The sequence below is a fragment of the Rattus norvegicus genome, chromosome 6 (genome assembly GCF_021556685.1).
Source record: "Rattus norvegicus strain SHRSP/BbbUtx chromosome 6, alternate assembly SHRSP_T2T, whole genome shotgun sequence".
Lineage (NCBI taxonomy): Eukaryota > Metazoa > Chordata > Mammalia > Rodentia > Muridae > Rattus > Rattus norvegicus.
This window is the reverse complement of record NC_141539.1, coordinates 46,819,821-46,836,253: the sequence shown is the minus strand read 5'-3', so window position 1 is coordinate 46,836,253 and position 16,433 is coordinate 46,819,821. Positions and strand designations below refer to the sequence as shown.

General features: G+C 48.3%; 1 protein-coding gene across 15 annotated transcripts in view; it reads right to left on the bottom strand.

The window, feature by feature from the left end:
- Positions 1-16,433, bottom strand: part of Hpcal1 (hippocalcin-like 1) — a 106,186-nt gene that overhangs the window by 23,023 nt on the left and 66,730 nt on the right. For 7 of the 15 annotated variants that reach the window (NM_001394053.1, NM_017356.3, XM_087554395.1 and 4 more), the window contains 1 exon segment: positions 1,680-1,764. The gene's annotated coding sequence lies outside the window, so the exon portion shown is untranslated. 15 annotated transcript variants of the gene reach the window in all.

Genomic DNA, 16,433 nt, shown 5'->3' with positions numbered 1-16,433 from the left:
GCCACGCAGACCTCCGCTGCTTCTGTCTCCGCTCCTACGGCCGACACTGGGCCTTTGCTCCCACACCTTCTTCAGGAATACTTTATCCCAAAGGGAAGCCTCTACGTGCGACCCTCTCTGCCTGACCTCTTTCCAGTTTTACCTTTCTCTACGTTATGAGTTCAGAGCCCAGGCTATACTCTGCTTTTCTTTGCCATTAGAAGTCAGAGCCCTCAGACTCACTGGGGACAGGGCATGTTTTCAATACATGCTGAGCACAGCTGTGGCTGGGCCCCACGCGTGGACGTGCTTTCATCCACAGGCAGGTGGATGGGGATGGAGGAAGTGTCCCATCATCAGAAGGGTCTTTCTACTGGGCATCCCCTGACCTCTGACACCATGGCCAAGTTCTGACGCTGGATTAGAAAGAACTATCTGGTCAAGACTCTCCTCATTCAGTGCCGAGGTCTGTGTGTGGCTACCGAGGGTTCACTGGGTGTACACCAAAGCATCTAAGGGCCTCAGAATGAGGAGATACCCCATAGGCTTGAACTTCTACTTTCTCTGACCTCTTTGTCTGCTCCAGCTTCCAGACATCGGTTTCTAGGCATGGCTGGACCCTACTGTGCACTTGTGCACTTGTGCACTTGTGGCAGCTGGAGTTGAGGACCCTGGGGCAGGAAGGCATGTATGGCGGGTGGCTTTCAGTCGTTTAGACTCGGGAACTGCTCTCACTCTAACCCCCTCCCCCCCGCAATGTTCTCTACAGGCGATCATGTCTATTTTCTATTGAGGGGACCCAAAGACCCTCTTTTTCAAGACAAAGGCTCCCTTCTGGTTATCTCCTTTAGATTCACTGACGACCTGGACAGAGTATCCAAGGAATGTGGGGGAGTGAAGAACAAGGCAGTAGGACATAGCCTCTTCCTCCGGAAGATGAAGGCAGGAAAAGGTACTCCACCCGGGGGAAGTCCTAAGGACACCCTGTGCCCTGGAAATTGATCTATGGATGCTGTAGGAGTGTGGGTGTCTGGTGGGGATGGGGGGGGACCCAGCCACACCCAGGTATGCTGGGAGCTGCTGGTCTAAGTCTCTAGGGAGCTAGCTGCATTTACCAGAGCCACAGATGGAGCTACCACTCGACATCTGCCTTTGATTCTTGCAAGCCTCTCGAGGTATCAGCCACTGGGATTAGCAAGAACCACGACACATGCACAGCCTCAGAAACCATGGCGGTGTGCTGGCCTCATGGTTAAGTAGGCCTGGCTCATCCTGGGATAAGGCACACTGACCCCTCCATTCTGGGTGCTGCTCCCTCTTTCAAGGTATGGCCTCGGATGGAGAAGGCAAGGGAGAAGGTGTGCGTGGGAAGGGAGAAGGAAACATGGGGCGCAGAGGGCATGGAAGATAAAAGGAACTCAGGAGAGAAAGCCCTAATCTTTGCTCTATGCTTTTATGTTGAGTTCCCAATTCTTCTCCCCAGACAAGCTTACAGGAACAAACACAGGCACACTTGTTCTCAGAGACCAAGAAGAGAGCTGAACTTGGAACCTACAGGGTTCTTCTTACCTCTCAGCCTCAGTTTCCTGACCTGTTCCCTGAGATCACTGAGGAGACTGTCCCCATAGTCTCTACAAAAGCTACCCCTTCCATCCACAGCCCTAATGCTCTGCAGGCCCACTGGCCCCAGGGTGACTTACCTAGAGCCAAGTAGAGGCCAAGGGGGACCAGAACTGCTGGGGATCAGATGATGCACAGGCTTGACTGAGCTGCTAGACCATGCCCCTGGAAAAGAAGACCACAGGTCATGTGGGGCACTAGCATCTGGGTAAACTCACAACATCCCTTCACTTGCCCCAAACATCCAGGCAAAGCTGATTGTGTGCTTAAGTGAGTATGCATGTGTGTACCATGTGTGCATGTGTATGTGCACATGTGTGTATGTGTGTATATGCATGTAAGTCCTATGATTCCCCTATTAACAGAAGCCTGGTGAGGTACTGGCCACCCTCAGCTGAGATTACATCATCACAAAGCCAATGTAGGCAGTGGTTATGGCCATGGCTCTCAAGGTTCAAAATATTAATTATAACTCAACTGGGCAACTGGACCATCAAGTGCAGCTCTGGGTGGTTCCTGGCTCTTTAGCCCTTCTAGTCATTAGGAGGCTTGGTGGAGCATCCAGGCTGGGCTTAGGAAGGCTCAAAGGAGCACCCAAGGTCCTGCTCTGGACCTTACTGGGGGTGACCCCCAGGCCTTCTCCTCAAAGCCCATATTGCCCAGCCAAGCCTCCCTGGCTCAGGGCATGGCCATAGAAGATCTATACATTGAATGACTTAACTCAGACAGCACACAAGCCCTCGCCCATCTGGGCAAGGAAACATACAGTCAGCAGCATGAACCACTGTACCTGTAGAGTCAGCTCTGAAGGCCATCTCTTTCCTCCCTGTCTGCTTCTCATGTGAACTCTTCCCAGTGAACAGTATTATGGGACTGTTCTAAATAGTCTTACACCTCACTAAAAGCCGTCCTTGTCCCCTGAGATCCCCAGGACAGACCAAAGAGGGAGGTCCGGTGTAGCTTCCATTTCCCTGAGAGGGAGAATGGGGCCTACAGGGAGGCTGGTAACTGACTCAAGAGCTAAGGGGCAGTCAGGATGGGACAGGAAAGTCCCGTCACCTGAGCACAACTTCTCTTCCTAGGCTACAGCACTGTCTCAGTTTGCCCTTCTAGTGTAGAGTCCCTCTGCCCACAGTGATGATCGCAGTATGCGCTCACTGCACCAAGCACCTGTTCACCCCAGGGTCTGTTCTAAAGAGCAGGAGGTCCTGGAGGTCCCCTTGCTCTGCAGACTGGGGGTAAGGGTGGGGGCTGTGTGCCTGCCCCCCTCCCGCCCAGCCCAGTTGACCGGACACCACAATGTCAAGAACGCCTCACTTCATTACCACGCACCAGTGCCTAGCCAGGAGCTGTGTGCAAAGCAGGCACTCAATAATCAGTGCTTTACAAAGGAATACCCCTGAGTTTAGACTCAGACCAGAAATCCAAGATCTGGACTAGAAAAGCCATGTACTTCCCTACTAGATATGTGCACATATTATGTGTGGGAATATGCACGTTAGTGCAGGTGCCTGTGGAGGCCAGAAGAGGGCACCAGATCCCCCAGAGCTGGAGTTAGCCAGTGGTTGTGAGCCTCTCAACATGGAAGAACTAGGGTCCTCTCAAAGAACAGCACGAACGCTTAAGCACTGAGCCACCTCGACAGTCCCCATAGGTATTTTTTAAAAGATTTATTTATTTATTATATAAAATAATACAGTACATTGTAGCTGTCTTCAGACACACCAGAAGAGGGCATTAGATCCCATTACAGATGGTTGTGAGCCACTATGTGGTTGCTGGGATTTGAACTGAGGACCTCTGGAAGAGCAGTCAGTGTTCTTAACCACTGAGCCACCTCTCCAGCCCCTCCCCCCATATGTATTTTTAACAGACTTTATTTTAGGGCAGTTTTATATTTGTAGAAAAACAGAGAGAGAGAGAGAGAGAGAGAGAGAGAGAGAGAGAGAGAGAGAGAGAGAGAGAGAGAGAGAGAGAGGTGCTCAGAAACATCCCCTGGGCTCATCGCATCTGGTCAACACCCTACACCAGAATGGGACATCTGTACCATCCACAGTCACTGCCCTCACTCAGTTCATGGCCCACACAGCATTCATGTCTTCTACAATGTTCTATACAGACCAGCTTCACTGACCTCGGATACCCCGTGCTCCACCTTGTCTATATTTTCTCAAGGTGTTTCAAAGCCCCCAGACTCACAGGTTCTAGGGGTTCTGATTTGACACTCAGGGTGTCAAAGTGCAGGCAGATGGTGGAAAGGAGTGGAACCCCGTGGAAGGTCATCAGAACGCACAGCCTGGTGGTTGCAGTGGAACTCACCAGGCAAATAGGCATACAATGTCAGCCTCTGATTTCTTCATCCTGCCTTCCCCACAACCTTGGCCAAGAGCCATGTTCCAAGGGGCTCTGAAGGGGGAGAGACTCTGGGACATGCCACATCACTCTTGACTAAGTGGAACACCCAAAATGCAAATCCCTCAACCCAAGCCCTGCTTTCTGCATTCATCATTGTTATTAACAGAATTGATCACAGGGTGTACACATGACATGATTTTATGTAATCAGAAGCACAAGCAAAATCATGACACTCACACAAAAACAGAAGTAACTAGAAATCATTGTTTTTTTGTTTTTTTTTTTCTTTTTTCTTTTTTTTTTTTCCGGGGCTGGGGACCGAACCCAGGACCTTGCGCTTCCTAGGCAAGTGCTCTACCACTGAGCCAAATCCCCAACCCCTAGAAATCATTGTTAAGCAAAATGAGCCAGACTCAAAAAAAGGGGAGTGTGTGTGTGTGTGTGTGTGTGTGTGTGGTGTATGTGTATATATGTATGTATGTATGCATGCATGCATGCATTCATGTGGTGTGTATGTGTGTATGTATGTGGTATGTGCATATGTATATATATGTAGTGTGTGTATATGTATATGTGTAATGTGTGTGATGTGTGGTGTGTGTATTTATCTATATGTGTAGTGTGTATATATGTGTATATGTGTGTATATATGTGTATATGTATGTATGTATGTATGTGGGGGGTATGTATGGTGTGTGTACATATGGTATGTGTGTGTATGTTATGTGTATGTGGTATATGTATGTATGTGGTGTGTGTGTATGTAAGTGTGGTATGTGTGTGTATATGTATGATGTGTTTATGTGATATGTGTGTGTATGTATTTATGTGTGGTGTGTGTATGTATGGTGTGTGTATGTGGGTTTGTGTGTGGTATGTGTCTGTGTGTGTGGTGTGGTGTGTGTGCAGTGTGGTGTGTATGTATGCTATGTGTATGTGGTGTATGTATATATGTGGTGTGTGTGTATGTATATGTATGGTGTGTGTGTGGTGTGTGTGTGTATGTATGTATGTGTGGTATATGTATGTATGGTGTGTGTATGTGGTATGTGTCTCTGTGGTGCGGTGTGTGTATGTATGTTATATGTATGTATGTGGTATGTGTGTATGTATGTGTGGTGTGTGTATATGTATGATGTGTGTATGTGGTATGTGTGTATATGTATGTATGTGTGGTGTGTGTATGTATGTGTGGTGTGTGTATATGTATGATGTGTGTATGTGGTGTGTGTGTATATGTATGTATGTGTGGTGTGTATATGTATGGTGTGTGTGTGTGTGTGTGTGTGTGTGTGTGTGTGTGTGTGATGTGTGATGTGCCCGAGAGGGAAGGATCCTATGGTAGGAAGAGGTAACAGGATACACATAACATGAAAGCACAAGGGATGAAGCAAGGGGAGGAAGGGAACTGGAGGGGGCAGGAGGCCGAGGGAGGGGTCAGGGGAAGGACACTAATGAGAACAATGGACAATGGCACTAAGTATGATGGTGCCCTTGAGGAACTCACTTCGAAAAAACCAAACACTTTATATATTAACCTGCGCGGAGTTTACAAATGTGGGCTGTAAAGGGAGCTCAGTGGTGAGGAGCATGCACTGCTCTTGCAGAGGACCCAAGTTCTGGTCCCAGCACCCATGTCAGGCACCTCACAACAGTCTGTAACCATCTCAAGCTCCAAGAGGGTCTTATGGACTCCACGGGCAGCTACACTCAGGTTCACATGCTCCATTCCTAACACACACACACACACACACACACACACACACACACACACACACACACTCTTAAAACACTGTTTTAATTAAAAAAAATTACCAGGAGTTCAGTGAGCAAGCATCCCACCTTCTTTTAGGGGTGTGAATATGCACTGGGGGTTAGATGTGGGGGGACGAGGGGTCTCCCCATCCCTGAGATGAGCAGGTAAACACCAGCCCGCCATCTCTCGGCTCCCCAGATGCTGTACCATCAGTGCCTGTGATGCTAGTCTTGGTTGTCAACTTGATTGGATCTGGACCACGCTTTGGGGTGGGTGAGTCTGTAAGAGTTATTTCTGGGACGATCAACTGGAGGAGTGAGACCCTCCCTGAGGGTGGGTGGCACCAATACAAGGACTGCTTATGGCTGCTCACCTTCCCTCCCTGCCGGTGAGTGCATGTTGTCTGGTTCTGATGCCCCGTCTAGCCTTAACCTATCAGAGCCCAGACACAAGACCAGAATCTGTGTAGGAGTCCTCCAACACCTTCAGCACCAGCCTGAGACTGCTAAGGTGTGCAGCTTCCTGTACTGAACATACAGGGTTCTCCGCCTCCCCAGCGCTGGACTCCACTATCCTACCGTGTAAGCCAGTCTACATATCCTCTTGGTAACATATATTCATTCCACCATTCAGTTTCCCTGGAGCAGCGGTTCCCAGCTTGTGGGCTGCAACCCCTTTCATAGCGTCGCCTTAGACCATCAGAAAACACAGATATTTACATCACAATTCAAAAACAGTAGCAAATTTATACTTATGAAGTAGCAACAAAAATAATTTTATGGCTGAGGGGCACCACAGCATGAGAAACTGTCTTAAAGGGCTACAGCAGTAGGAAGCGTGAGAACCACTGCTCTAGACAGAGCCTTGTCTCAACAGCGGGAGGTGCCTTGGCTGTTTAGCTACAAAAGCCCAGTGTTGGCCTTTTGGGGACAGCTCTAATGACCATCAGGGGACCACACCCAATCCACGAAAGCACTTAGTAGCATCCATCCCTGTCCCCTGGAGAGGTTCCCAGGCTTAAAAGGGACCTGCTGGGTCTGGGGAGGGTCCAGGGTAAGTTGTTATTTCAAGTTTGTCTAGCAGCTGAGTGACCTTGGGCACACACTGGGCACACCCTGTGACCTCGGCCGTGGTCGAGTTCTCCATGGGTAACAGGAAGGATAGAAAGAAGAGAAGGCTATGGAACTGTGGGAAGGGAATGGACGAACTCTCTGCCCCACTGGGAATCACGAATTCCAGAGTGATGAACACCTGCCATGGAGGGTGCGGACACAGAGAGATGCTCTCTCTCTCTCTCTATCTCTATATAGAGATGCTCCCACTAAGGACGCCAACAGCGGTGAACTGTGTCGAAGGCCTGGGTGCGGATGACCCTGAGCGTGGCCTGGGTCCGCTCTGGATCGTTTCTGGAAATCTCACAAACAGGATTACTAACTCTCGGGCACCTTCGATCCCAGCGCTCTGGAGGCAGAGGCAGGCAGATCTCTGTGAACTCAAAGCCAGCCTGGTCTACAGAGTGAACACCAGGACAGCCAGGGCTACGCAGAGAAACCCTGTCTTGAAAGATTACTAACTCCCCATGAGAACGACCTAAGTGTCCAGGTGACCTTTGTGACCTGAGTCACCTGATCAGGTTGTAATTCTGTCTGGTGTACCTCAGAGTCCTCAACATCCCCTTTAAGATGTAACTTCAGGGCCACCAAAATCACACGGAAGATCCCGGAGCTAAGGGAACGGTTGCTCCTCTGGGCATGTTTTGTTCTCCTCCTGATTTACTTATTTAGCACATGTATGTATGTGTGTATATTCCTATGTGTGAATATGGGCATGTGTGTGCCACGGTGCCCATGCGGAGGTCAGGGGACAACCTTGGGCGTTGGTCCTTGCCTTCTGTCTTATTTGAGGTGAACTCTTCAGGTCAGGCCAGGCTCACAGGTCTGTCAGGGTCAGGGATTCTCCTGTCTCCTGGGAGGAACGCTGGGATTACGCATGCTCACGAGTGCATCTAGCTTTTCTTCCGTACTCTGGGAATTCAAACTCAGCCTTCACTGCTGTGCAGCGAAGCCCTCTACCTACTGGGCCAACCCCCAGCCCTGCTTCTCCGTCTAGTAACTCTTCTTCTTAAATCTGTGTTTAAAATCTCTTGTTAGAGCTGAGGGTATGGCTCACTCAGGCTTCCTTAGCATGCACGACTGGGCCTTAGTTCAGTTTTCAGCGCTGTGTAAAAGCAGGCATGGTGGCCCACCGCCCCCCATAATTTCATCATTTGGCAAGTGGAGGCAGGAAGATCAGAAATTCAGAATTAAAAAATAAATTAAAAAAACCCTCCTTTTAATAAACTCAAAGTCTGTTTCTATTACTCCCCTGTCCTGAAATTCTTTTCTGGGGAATGTCAAAGACCTGGCCGTACCTGAACAGAGGTCCCTACAGGACCTGGGGCTCGGCAGGCTGTGCCCTCTATTACAGTATAACTAACATGCCCAAGGAAGTGAGATGAATCCCCAAAGAAAACATGCTCCCATTCACAAAGGCCATCTCTGATCCCAGGTTTCCTTGCAAGAGAGTCCTCCATTCCAGAGACCCTCAAGGCTGCTTTTGAACACTCCATTAACATGAATTGCAAATTTCTCCCCGGCCCTATCATTCAGCTGCAGGGGCTCCCTGGCTACCAGCTTTCCAGTGGCAGATAGAGATTGCAGTCATTGCTGGAGACAACTCAAGGAGCAGAAGTCATTAGGCGGGAATAATTATGTTGAGCTATGTCTGGTGGATCCTGACTTCTGTCTGCGATTGTCTTACAGATTGTCTCTTCCTCTGGAGGAGAGATGGGTGAGTCATACGGAGCCCGAGACGAAGGTTTTGCTGCTCCAAGGATGCACAGGCTTCCTGGTGGGGAAGAGTTTTGTGTAGAGCTTTTGGGCTGGTCCACAAGGCACAGCCAGGCAGGGCCTCTGCACCAGAGCCCCAGGTTCCTGCAGCGTGCTTTCTGAACCCCCGCTTCTTTGTTGGAGCCCAGTCTCTTTTGTCTGTCAGACCTAAGGTAGGCTGTGGCCACACCTGACTATCTGTGAGGACAGCTGGATGGGAAGGGGACGGGCAGAGAGGGCAGCACGGGCCCTCGGGCCAGCCGGAGCCTTGTTCCAGGTAGGAGACTGTAACCTGTTACTCAGCTTCTCCTTTTCCCTCTGCACATTTGTAAAACGGACAGAATAATGGCACTTCCTACTTGGTTAAAATTATGAGCACCAAAAACAACAACCAAAAAAAAAAAAAAACCCCTCCAAAACAAAACCAACCAACCAACCAAACAAACAAACAAACAAACAACCAAACAACCAAACAACCAAACAAACAACTCTGCACACTGGAAGAACTCAATGATGCCAACCCTGGAAGGGCAAGGGGGTGCTTGGGAGAATCTAAGCCAATGAAAAGGTGCGCTCTTAGTTAAGTGTGGTGGCCTGTCATCCCAGCACTCAGGGGTTAAGACTGTGAGTCTGGCCAGCTCAGGTTACAAAACAAGGGCAGTACTGCGATTTACTTGAGTATTCTGACAGGATGGGGAGGACTCTGACAGGACACCCTCTCCCCTCCCACTCTCATGTTTGAACACAATTGTCCAAGCTGATGCCCTGTTTGGGGAGGTGGTAGAATTTTAGGAGTGAGGTCTTTCTTGCTGGGGGGATGCCTTGAGGTTATAGTCTGGAGTCTTCCCCCACTCACCTCTCTCTGCTTCCTCATCTATCCAGAGGAGCAAGTTCCTGAACTCGTGCTGCTGGGCCTCCTCCGCTAGGATACACAGTATCCCTGCAAATAGTGAGCCCAGATAAACCTTTCCTCTCCAGCAGCTTTCTGGTCAGGTATTTGGTCACCCCAATGAGAAAAGAAGCTAATGTAATTTGTCAAGAAGAAAAGAAAAGGTACAAACGGACTCAGGTAATGAAGAGGTTGAGTAAGCAAAGAGGAAATTACCCACAGTGAAAACTCCACACCCGAGTGGCTTCACCGGCAGAGCTCTGCAGAGATGTGAGGTCCTTTCCTGACTTCCCAGGAGGTGGAAAAGGAAGGTGTGCTTTCTAACACATTCAAAGAGATACACAGTGACACAGAACCAGAGAAACACTTCACAGGAGAATAAAAGTCCTGAGCCATTCTCATTATGAATATTGATCAAAAATCCATCAGAAACTCGCACGCTAAGCACAGCATCACGTAAATGGATCTTTCACCACGACCAGGTGAAGTTTATCCCAGGAAGGCAAGCTTGGTTTATTTACCATTAGGTTTATTACCTAATGATCAGTTTCTTTTTTGTTGTTCTTAAATTTCTCTCTCTCTCTCCCTCTCTCTCCCTCTCTCTCTCTCCCCCCCTCCCCCCTCCCCCCCCTCTCCCCCTTTCTCTCCCCCCCCTCTTTGTGTGTGTGTGTGTGTGTGTGTGTGTGTGTGTGTCTATGTATATAAGCATGTGTGTGCCAAGGTAGATGTGTGGAGGTCAGAAAACAACTTTGAGGAGTCGGTCATGCCTCCAATTGAGTAGAACAAACTCAGGTCATCAGGCTTGGTGGCAAGTGTCTTTTTACCCACTGAACCATCTTGTAGGCTCATCTTGTAATACCCAGCTCCTTAAACCGTATGTCACAACACCATAAGGAGCCACTGAATATGATGGTTGAAAATTAAACAGTAGAAGGTTTAAAAAACCAAATGCAATGACCAAACACTAAATCAGAATCAAACATATACTATCTGAGGTGTTCCCGGAGGGCTCGTAGGTGTTGCATCGTGAGTCTTCACAGCGGCCTTGGTTCTGAGCACCCAATACGTGCACTGTGGGGACAAAGGCTGTCTGAAGCACCTCTACATAGTCTGATGTATCATATCAATAACAACCCAAAGTCACCTGCTCACCCAGACAGATCCAGAAGAAGCACTTGACAATGTCCGACGCCCTTACATGATGAAAACATTACATGTGGACAATGGGTCGAAAGAGCACCTCTGCACTGGATGAAGGGCATCTATGATCAACAACAAAAAGTCAGAGCTAACATCTCGATTAACAGTGGCATACCTCCTAGCATGAATCGGATAAGGATGCCTGCTCCATCTTGTCATTTCTCTCTTTCTTATCATGCACTTGTAGTGCATGCATGCATTCGTGTTTGCACATGTGTGTGTGCAGGCCCAAGGCTGATATCCCGAGTCTTCCTCCATCACGTACTTATTAAGACAGAATCTCTCTCTCACTTGAACCCAGAGCTCACCTGCTGTCTTAGGGTTTGACTGCTGTGAACAGACACCATGACCAAGACAACTCTTATAAAGGCAACATTTAATTGGGACTGGCTTACAGGTTCAGAGGTTCAGTCCAGTATCATCAAGGTGGGAACATGGCAGCATCCAGGCAGGCATGGTACAGGAGGAGCTGAGAGTTCTACAACTTCATCTGAAGGCTACTAACAGAATACTGACTCCCAGTGGTGGTTAGGACGAGGGTCTCATTGCCCATGTCCACAGTGACACACTACAAGGCCACACCTACTCCAACAGAGCCACACCTCCTAGTAGTGCCACTCCCTGGGCCAAGCATATTCAAACCACCACACCTGTCTATCGGCCTTGCTAGCCAGCTTGCTTTGTCTCTATTTTCTATTTGCTATCATTACAAGGGGCCCAGGATGCCCACTTGGTATTTACTTGGGTTCTGAGGATCCAAACTCTGGTCCTTGTGCTTTAACCACTGAGCCACCTCCCAGCCATATCTATCCAAATCATATGGTTCTAAGCAGGGCGATAAAGCAAGAAAAGATACGCAAAAACAAAAGATTTTTATGGTGAGAATGGAGGGAGCATACCACTTCTATTTTCTGCTGTTATTATTTGATAGTTAGCACCTGTGATGAACCTATTATAACATTTTTCAACAAGGCTGCTAGAGGCAAGATCAATAGATAAAAATGACTGTGTGTAGAAATTTGCAATTCAAAAATCGAGTTCTGAAGATAAGGGCAATAGTGACTAGAATAAACAATTCCAAACAGATGGCATCAAAAAGAATAAACTCTAGGGGAAAAAATACTCAATAAAAAGACATTGTTTTGGCTTGCGTAATTAAAACAAACAAACAAACAAAAATCAAGGTCCCCTGTATAGTCCACACTAGCCTAAGACTGCTATGTAGTCCAGCCTGGCCTCAAACTTGCAGCTATCCTCTGGCTTTAGCCTCCAAAGTTCTGGGATGATGGGCATGCACTCCCATGTCTGGAGGAAGCAAAAACATTGTTGAAAGGTGTCAAGGCAGATGACTAAATGACTTGGGAAACATTGTCTGTTTATAAATCCCAAGACTTAACGTTAAGCTGGACACTCTCCAAACTGATCCACAGACTTAATACAATTCCTGTCGGAATCCATGCTTTATTTCTTTGTAGAAAATGAAAAACCGATTTTAAAATCCATACGAGATTGCGAAGGACCCGAAGTAGCCAGAAATAGTTATAAGAAAGAAGGAAGTAGTGGGACTCGCACCTCTCAGTCTTCCTTGTGTTTTGTCTGTGTAGAGTGTCTGCATGTACATACACATACATGCATGTGTGACGGCACATGTATGTGAGGCCTGAGGTCAACATCAGGAACCTTCCTTCATTGCTAGGGCTTTCAACTGGACACAGAAGTCACTGATTCGACTGGTCTGGGTAGCCAGCTTGTCCAGGATCCCATCTGGATCTTGGGAGCACTAGAATTACAGCCATTATGCACAGCCAACATTCGATGCAGGTTCTGGGATCTGAACTCCGGTCCCTACAGTTGTGCAGCAAGCCAGATGAGCCACCTACCTACCACACCTCCTGTCTTAGTTAGGGTTTTACTGCTGTGAACAGACACCGTGACCAAGGGCAACATTTAGTTGGGGCTGGCTTACAGGTCCAGAGGTTCAGCCCATTATCATCAAGGTGGGAGCATGGCAGCATCCAGGCAGGCATGGTGCAGGAGGAGCTTAGAGTTCTACATCTTCATCTGAAGGCTGCTGCCAGAATATTGACTTTCAGGCAGCTAGAACTAGAGTATTAAAGCTCACACCCACAGTGACACACCTACTCCAACAAGGCTACACCTACTAATAGTGCCACTCCCTGGGTCAGGCATAACCGAACCATCACACCTCCCAAGTGTACGTTTACTAAAAGGCATTGAAAGTCAGAGTGGCTGACACATGGGAAGGCGCAGACCAATGGAATGGAGCTGAGAGCCCAGAAATAAATGCATACATTTGAGGCTATGGGAATGTAGCCTAGGGACAGCACCCACCTAGCATGAGCAAAGCCTGAGGTTCAGTCCCGTGCCTCAAAAGCCAATCAGCTGAACCCACACCATACAGTTTAACAGGGATGTCAAAACCGTCTGGTATGCAAGACTAACTTTTCTTTTTTTTTTTTTGGAACTGGGGACTGAACCCAGGGCCTTGGACTTGCTAGGCAAGCGCTCTACCACTGAGCTAAATCCCCAACCCCCTAACTTCCTAACTTTTCTTTAAAATATTAAATTAAATTTTAAAATTTAAAATTATTTATTTATGAGTGAGAGAGACAGAGGTGTGTGTGTGTGTGTGTGTGTGTGTGTGTGTGTGTGGTTGGTTGGTTCTCTCCTCCACCATATGGGTTCCAGGGATTAAGCTCAGATGTGCTGATGACAGCCTTTGTTCACCAAGCTATCTTACCTGCTCATGGCAGTGGTTCTTGGAGTTGAGGAAACAAGGGTGTAGTTAGGAGTGTGAGGTTTCTTCTAGAGAAGTTGTTCTCGACCTCCCTCATACTGTGACCCTTTAATAAAGTTCCTCACATTGAGGTGACCCCCGACCATACAATTATTTTCACTGCTACTTCATAACTGTAATTTTGCTATTGTTAGGAATGGTAAATATCTGTGTTTTCCGATGGTCTTAGGTGACCCTTGTGAAAGGGCCATTTGAAAGGGGATGCAGGTTGAGAGACGAAACACTCCAAAACTTACTAACACTTGTGAAAAGATCACCAACCACTGAATTATATGTGTTATATTTACCATGCACTGTGTATATGACATTGTAGATTTTAGGGTGTTTGAACTGTACCTTCAAAATCCAGTATGTTGGCTAGTTTTATGTCAACTTGACATGAGCTGGAGTTACTAGAAAAAGGGAACCTCAATTGAGGAACCGTCTCCTCAACATCCAGCTGTAGGGAATTTTCTTAATAAATTGATAGGGATTGGGGCTGGGGATTTAGCTCAGTGGTAGAGCGCTTACCTAGGAAGCGCAAGGCCCTGGGTTCGGTCCCCAGCTCCGGAAAAAAAGAACCAAAAAATAAATAAATAAATAAATAAATTGATGGGGAAAGGCTCTGCCCTTTGTGGGTGGGGCCGACCCAGGGCTAGTGGTCCTGGGTTTTATAAGGGAGCAGGCTGAGCAAGCCTTGAGGAGCAAGCCAGTAAGCAGCGCCCCGCCATGGCTTCTGCATCAGCTCCCGCCTCCATGTTCCTTCCCTGCATGAGTCCCTGCCCTGACTTCCTTTGATGATGGACGTGGAAGATAACAAGCCCTTTCCTCCCCAACTTGCTTTTGGCCATGGTGCTCCATCACAACAACAGTACCCTTAACTAAGAGGCCCACCAGAGGCCAAAAAGGAATCTAGGCCAATGTCTTCCTACATTTCTACATCAGCGGGCAGAAGGACAAAGGACAGAGTCATGGGAACAAGGAGACAAACCACAGGGTTCCCTAGTGCTGGACCATTATCCTTCTCACACAGGAAAAGGAGAGCAGGTGTCAACTTAACTGATGGACAGGACATTCAGCTTCACATCCAGCCGTACTATAGGCCAAGCCAGTACAGTACCTCGGGTCCCCGGCTGCTGGGCACCCAGGCCGAGGGCCAGCATGTGCACTACGTCCAGGGCCATCTCCACATTTGTGGGAAGGGCACATTGCAGTAGTTTCACTTGGATATTTGCTTGATGCCAGGTATGCTGTTAGACACTCCCCTTATTGAAGGGGTGCTCCAGGATCTGAGGGTACCGTGGAGGGCCAGCTGTCAGGATATACATGGTCTATAAGTAGCTTCAGCTCTCAGATCGTATGAACAGCACGGCTGTACACACAGCACCACAGTGGTAGCCTAAGACTTCTTGGAGTCCTTGGCTGTTTCTGTGGCAGGAACCTCTTGATGGCCTAGACCTGGAGGGCCTGTCATGTCTGCCTTCAGCTAGAGAAGTCCCTCTCCAACTCCCAGTCTCAGCTCCTGTCCAGGTACCGTATCTCTGAGACCTGCAGAGAACCCGGAAATGGCCTCTCCAGCCCGCTCCCACAGACCGGATGTGTGCTCAAGAGATGACAAATTGTCTTAATATATTCTGAAGCTCAACTTAATTAGGAAGCAGAGTCCCTTAGGGAGAAAAAAAAATATTGTGGGCTCTGAAGCCCAAGATGGATGGTTTGGGGTTATGACTACTCCTGAGCGACTGTGGTTTAAAAATGACTCATTCAACCACGGTCCCCAGGTAACAGGCACAGTGGCTCGCAGAATAGCCTCAAATGCTATCCGGACAATGACCTCTCTCTGTAGAGGCAGTTCTTTTCGTTGCACAGCCCAGGAAAGTGAGTTAGAGCCAGGTACGATGGCGCACATCTGTCACCCTAGAGTAGGAAAGCTAAGGTGAGAGGGTTGTCGGTTCCAGGTTAGCTTGGGCTATACAGTATAGCCTGGGCTGTATAGTGCAGTCTGAGCGCTGTTGGAAGACTTGTCTCAGAAAATAAGAAAAGCGAAGTAATATTAGTAATAAATAGTAAAGCAATGGAGTCATAAAGGGAACCCTGGATCCTGCAGACATCATCGGCTTGTATTTCACAGCACACAGTCACGGCCAAATCTAGATGAGACCACTCGGGTTGCCCACCTCACAAGACAAGGAGAGGGTAGAGGGGCGGCTGGGCTTAACAGTAAGCTGAACCCAACCCTGAGCCAGGCACAGTCATGGCCAGAGCCCAGTGCTACCAGCCTTGGTCTGGGAGCACTAGAATTTGCATAGATTCCCAACTCCAAAGCCTATGCAGTGCCCAACTGTGGCTCTTGCTTGTACTCCCACAACCAATGTGGCTGGGTTATTAGTGTGCTTGCCTGGCATTCATGAAGCACCAGGTTTAGTCCCTCTCATTGAACAGACCAGACATAGTTGTGCACACCTGTAATTCCAGTACTCACTGGGTTGAGGCAGGAGGATCAGACTTTTAAGGTCATCTTCAGCTACAAGGCATGTTTGAGGCCACGGTGGGATACGTGAGACCTTGTTTTGAAAAACAAACAAGCAAATAGATATCAAAACCTACCATCTATGCCCACTTTGAAAGGCCCGGCCTACTCATATGCATGAAGCACCGAGATGGGCGAATAGGATAAGCATGCATCCAGGAGCATGTGTTGGCACCAAGCTACCCGAACATCCACCTACACTTCACCAGTAGGAAAGTATTGTGTCTGCACACAATGGAATACTAAAAAGCCATCAGAATGCCCGTCGGAGATGCCTAACCACACAGACGATGGTGAATGAAGAAACTAGACACAAGAGCTCACATGCCTTGGGGCCTGCTATAATAAACTGCCCACAGAGTGAGCAGCCTAACACATTTTCAGTTCCCAGTTCTGGGGCAAATCCAAGGTCAAGGTGCTGGTATGGATGGGTTCTGGTG